The sequence below is a fragment of the Trifolium pratense genome, linkage group LG2 (assembly GCF_020283565.1).
Source record: "Trifolium pratense cultivar HEN17-A07 linkage group LG2, ARS_RC_1.1, whole genome shotgun sequence".
Classification (NCBI taxonomy): domain Eukaryota; kingdom Viridiplantae; phylum Streptophyta; class Magnoliopsida; order Fabales; family Fabaceae; genus Trifolium; species Trifolium pratense.
The window spans coordinates 60,639,155-60,645,693 of NC_060060.1; positions in this window are offsets into that span (position 1 = coordinate 60,639,155).

The window sequence follows — 6,539 nt, forward strand, 5'->3', positions numbered from 1 at the left end:
CTGTTGTCATGACTGTGTCTAATTTTTTGTGAAAATGTTTAAGCTTTGATGCTCAATTCCAATTTAACTATACGTATTTTTTGGGAAGTTAATTATCAATATTTTATGTTTTTTTTGTCAAGTAGTCTAGTGGTTAGAAATTCTACCCTTAAGGTGAATAAGTGGGATAATCGGAGTTCAAACCTCGACATCTGCTTATATAATACAATGTCCTACCGATTGAGTTAAGGTCACGAGAACAATATTTTATTTTATGTTTTCAAAGAGTAGATATGAACATTGACATTTCCGTTTGTCCTACTTTTTGAAGAATAATCGTAATTATAATAACATGGGTCAAAGATAGGGGTGATCGCGGTGCGGTTTGGTTCGGTTTTGAGCATAAAAGTCATCCTAACCGCGAGATAAAAATGCATGCGGTTCGGTTTGGTTCGGTTGATTTTTAAAAAGTCATCCAAACCAAACCAAACCAAACCAATGCGGTTTGGATCGGTTCGGTTGGTGCGGTTTAAAACATAACGATTGTACCGAACAATTTTAAGCATAAAAAAAAAATAAAAAATTGAAGTTCCAAAATAACATTGTAGTACCAACAAAAATTATTTATCCAAAATAACATTATAGTAACTTACAATTTTAAATATATAAAAAAATTGAATTTTCAAAATAACATCACGGTACCGATAAAATTTGTTTATTTAAAATAACATTACAACACCAAAATAAAATTTCAGTACAAAAAATAAAAACAACTTGAAGTTCGATTAATTTGGTCGACTGACTTGGTAATTGGGCATGTATATTGGAATATAAATATATTTTCTTTTACGATATTGGAATATAAATATATAATAGTAACTTAATGCGGTTTTTGCGGTTTGCGGTTTTGCGGTTTGCGGTTCAGTAAGAAAGCCATCCAAATACATCCAAACCAAATGCGGTTTTTGCGGTTTTCGGTTTGGTTTGGTTCGATTTGCGGTTTTACTTTTGGATTGGTTCGGATACGATCACCCCTAGTCAAAGAGGCCCAAAAAGCTACAGTATTATCGATAGAATCCTCCTCCCACCACCACCACCACCACCACCACCCCCCCCCCCCCCCCCCCCACCCCCTACCCACACACGTTTCTTCCCTTGGACATAAATTTTGTAAAATAAAATATGCTAAAATTACAAGTTCGAAAAAAAATTCCGCTCACTTCGGGAAATATTTTTCAAAATTTCATTTTTGAGAGAAATTTTGATTGAATAATGAAGAAAATGGAGAACTGGTACACGCTATACTGTTTTTTTCTCTCTCTCAAAAAACTTTGCGTTTTTCCTTGTGGTTGTGGACTAAATTAAATTACTATTGGAGGGTTGACAAAGGCTTTCTACACTCTTTGAGGCTCAATCACAAGGTAAATTTCGTTCTGAACCAATTGTTTTATGCATAAGTAGGTTGTAGACTTGTAGCTTTGACACATGTTTCGATCGAAAAAAATTCTGAAATTTCGCGACGAAAAATTGGAAAATATGTTCAGAAATTTTCCTTATCTGCAATTTTTTTCTTCAGATTTTGTCTTTGCTGCACAGTTGTTATGTTTGTTATGAATGCATAATACATATTAAAGTAAATATAATTCATATACATATATTATTCCATAATGCATAATCCATATTCTTATTTTTTTTAGTTATTTCCACATTGAAAGAGAGATATTCAGAAAATGTGACTGTAATAAAGCAAGTCTACAATGTCCGTCATAGATTAAAACTTGTCATAGGGGCGGCAACTGGCAAGGACTGAAATTCAACAAATTTTGAAATGTCCTGAGGATAATAAGTATGTTTTCAAAGTTAGAACAATTGTTGAGTCTACAACTATTCAGGATATTTTCTTTGCACATCTCAAATCTGTGAAATTGTAAGTTAAATACTTTTCCTATTATTTTGTTGATGGATTCTACATATAAAACAAATCTGGTACAATATGTCATTGTTTGAGATAGTCAGTGTCACCTCGAGTGAGATGACATATTGTCATGGGTTTGTTTTTAATTCTTCGTACTTTCGTAATTTTTATTATGCGATTTTTTATTTATTCTTCTTCATAGGACTTTAATATATGAATAGGAGTTTTGTAAGTAGCACTAACAAATTGTTTTGTTTTTTATTTCTGATTATATCCACAAGTTATTTGCTATCCAGTTCCACTCATATTTTACAATCAAGCTCCCACTTATTTCATGTTTCCTACCAAATGAAACAAGAAGCACATACGAAGAGTGATGACATCAAAGAAAGATATGAAGAGTGACGAACATTTGTATGGGGTGTGATGAACAAAGAGTTTAATAGTACTTAATCTTATAACTTTGGGAGTGACAAAAGTGATTTTAGAAGCATATATGTTGATTTTATTAGTTTGAGTCTTATGTAATGAGTTGAATTAATTACAAGTATTTTTTAACAGTTTCAATTAAAAAAAATTTCTTGCAATTTTGATCCCCTATTTTGAAAAATCTGAACTTTTGATCCCCTATTTTAAAAGCCAACTTTTTTATCCCCTATTTTGAAAAACCCGAAGTTTTGATCCCCTATGTTAGATTTTTTGAATTTTAGTCCTCAAACTTAATTTAGTCAAATTTTTGCTGATGTGTCAAACTTATTATTGTAGTGGCAGTGTCCATGATGACAAAACGTTTCCATGTCTTTAATTTTTTTACATAAAATATTTTAAAAGTATTAAACAATAAAATAATTAATTAATAATAATTTAAAAAATCAGTAAAATTAATCTCTCTCTCTCTCTCTCTCTCTCTCTCTATATATATATATATATATATATATATATATATATATATATATATATATATATATAAAATAAACAAATCAGTAAATTACCCAAAAAAAGTTAACGATTGAGAACAAAGTCAATGAACGATTGAGAGGGAGCGAACAAAGACGAAGGATGTTAACACGAGCGTGATTATTAGTGTTTCTGATTTCATTGGGTGTCATGATTGGGAACCAGCGTTTGCTTTTCTGACTTCTTTGAGTAATTTGCTGATTTTTAGTTATATAATAAGGTAAAGAGTTTTAATTTAGTTTTTTTTATCAATTAATTTAGTTAATATTATATAATGTAAAGAGGTTTATTTTATTGTTTTATAATTATCATTAATTATTTTATTATTTTAATACTTTTAAAATATTTGATTTTAAAAAAATATTAATGAAATGGAAATGTTTTGTCAACATGAAAACTGTCACGTCATTAATGAGCTTGACACATCAACAAAAGTCTTACCAAATTGAGTTGGGGGACTAAAATTCAGAAAAATCTAAAATAGGGGATTTAAAAACTTCAGGTTTTTCAAAATAGGGGATCAAAAAGTTGGCTTTTAAAATAGGGGGATCAAAAGTTCAAATTTTTCAAAATAGAGGGATCAAAAGGATCAAAAGTTCATGTTTTTCAAAATAGGGGGATCAAAAGTGCATTAAAGCCAATATTTTTTATATTACAACTTATTTATGTATTGTTTATTTAAAAACTGAATCAACTGAATGGAAGTAAACTACATAAAATTGGATAATCGAACCAAATTGCATGCTCTTTTCTCTTTAGATCGGATGATTTTTGTCTCATAATCGATCCAAACAGAACCGCGAGCACCCCTATGCAAAATAATGCGCACGAATTGACTACCAACATAATGTCGGACTAAGACGTCGAAATCACAAAGAAGATAATTATATATATGTAAAAATCATTTATTTATTTAAAATAAAATTAAAGAAAAATGATTTAAAGAAACTATTTCGGGTCAAAAATTGACTATATGTATCTATATAAGGCTCATGCTAGGGTGAGAGACCATCTCATATCTCTCACCCGTGCACACCATGAGCAATTATTAAATACCGTTAGATTGAACGTGATACATGATATTATGGTGTACCGTCAGTATTATATTTATTCTAATTTTTGGGAAAAAGTTTTCAATTTTTCCGGAAAAAAGTTTTCGATATTTTTTTGGGAATTTTTTTTTCATTTTTTGGGAAAAAAAATTTCGATTTCAGATAAAAACAATTTCAGAGATTTTTTTTGAAAAAAAGTTTCCGATCTTTTGTCGAAAAAAAGTTTCGATATTTTATTCGAAAAAAAAAGTTTCGGATATTTTCCGATAAAAAGTTTCCGATTTTTTTTCTAGAAAAACTTCCGATATTTTATTCGGATATCAGAAAAAAAAAGTTTCAAATATTTTCGAGAAATTTTTTTTGGAAACAATGTTCCCGATTTATTCGGGGAAAACAGTTTCGAAATGTTCACCTAAAAAAATATTGCTGATATACAAAAGAGAGTGTAAAAAAAAAAATTATATAATACTGACGGTATACCATAATATCATGCATCAGATTCAATCCGATGCATAATACTTGTGATGCACCGGTGAGAGATATGAGATGGTCTCTCACCCTAGCATGAGCCTCTATATAATCCCCCTTTCTTTGGATTTTGTCAAGAAAAAAATAAACAAGAGAAATTAGGGTTCAAAGAAAAAGGGGCTGGTGCTGTTGGTGCGGTTACAAATATTTTAAACAATGGAAACCACTCTTAGTCTCTGTTAGTGTGATTTATTGGGTTACTGCAAAATTCACCTCAACCTTAAATTTCCGGCATGCATCTTCTTCATTAGACTTCTTCGGTGTTTTTTGGTCTTTAGATTTTTCATGCATTTATTTTTTGTTGTGCTAGTGTCCAAAAGTCAGTTTTTGGTAATGTATTTTCAAATTGTTTATCATTTATTCATGTGTAACTATTTTATATATTTATCTAAAAAAATTTGTATTGTGTCTATCATTTTTTTTTAAGTAGTCTAGTGGTTAGAAAATCCACCTTAAACGTGTATAAGTGGAGTGTTCCGGGTTTGATCCTGGACTCCTGCACATATAGTGCGATATCCCTATCAACTGAGCTAAGCTCACGGGAACGTAACATTCACTTTTATATTGTGAGTCTTTGTATTATTTGGCTCAATATATATTCTGAGAGTATATGATTTTCTTTACAAAAATTAAGCTTCACTACCAAAAATAAACAAAATTAAGCTTAGATGCTCCTTCCAATTTAGTTATAGGTATTTTTTTTAGTTAATTATCACTATTTTAATCGTGAAATTTTCATTATTCACTTTTTAACTGCACAGTCTAATTTCTAATGCTTTTCTATTTCTGACGAATTTTTAATGCTTCCTTCATTTGCCCAATAAGTGGGTTTCTAATGTTCAAAAACTATATAATTATAATTTAACAAATAAATAATTGTTAAAAAAAAAGTAAATTTATTTGTGAAAAGTGGAGGTTAGTGATCGTACCTGGATCAGAAATGACGTCGTCGGTGGTGCTTCTCTTTCGTTCCAATAAATGGGATGAGTTGTGTTCCGCTCTAAATGGTGCAAGCTGCAGGTGCTCCGATGCTCAAGTCACGTGTTGACTGGAGTTGTCTTCATGGGCTGTTATGCGATTGGGCTTTGCTCGATGACATAAAAGGGAGGACTTTTTCGATGATTGGGCCTTAGATCCAGTCCAGGACAATTGGCGAATAAAGTTATGAACTTCATTCGCATGTGCAAAAATGTCATTTTGGGGGTGGGGATGGGCACTTGTATGGTTGCTCTTAAATCCCAAAGTGGATAATCCTCCCGGTTTTCCCCTCCTCATGATCCAACAGTTGTATCAGAGTCGATGGTTCGATAAAGGGTTTGACTACCTCCTTGTATCGAAAGTCTTATGATTGAAGGAGAGCATAAATAATTGAATGACTCACACCTGAGAGGGAGATTGTTGTGACAAGTGTGAGGTGAATTAAATCCTACATTTTTTGAAAAAATCGAGGTGGAACACTTTATAAGTGAGATTGCCTATAAACCTAACGCCTTAAGGTTTTGGATAAAGTAGTGGTGTCCAACTCATTTGTATGGTTGTTAAGTCCAATGTGAATGATCCTCGTCTACTCCCTCATCATGACCCAACAACCTATTTAGAAGAAAGAAAAAATCAAGATGTTAACTTGAAGTTGAAGTGATCGAATATTTGTTGTCAAACAGTCTAGTGACTAAAAATTTCACATTTAAGATAGTTAAGTGGGCTTTGGGGTTCAAACTTCAACCCCAAAATATAAAATTTGATGCCCTTAAATATTTATTAAGTATTTAAATTTTTTTGGTTTTCAATGAGGTGAGAATTAAACCCAGAACCTATAGTATACTATCCAAATCTCTCACTACTAGACCAAATCTAGTGACTTTTATTAAGTATTTAAATGAAAATATATTAAGTAGTAAAATTTTTAAAAATATAGTATGTGTAAACCTGAAATCCACAATTTTTTTTCTTCAGTTCATCTATTACCCTGTTTTGCACCTAATGCTATAAGCAATAGAGAAGTGCTATTTCAAGCGAACAAAATCATCACGAATTCATAGCGAAACATTCAGTATCGTCAAATTCTTATTTAGTCGAAAACATGGGTGGATGGATGAAAAGTTGAAAAA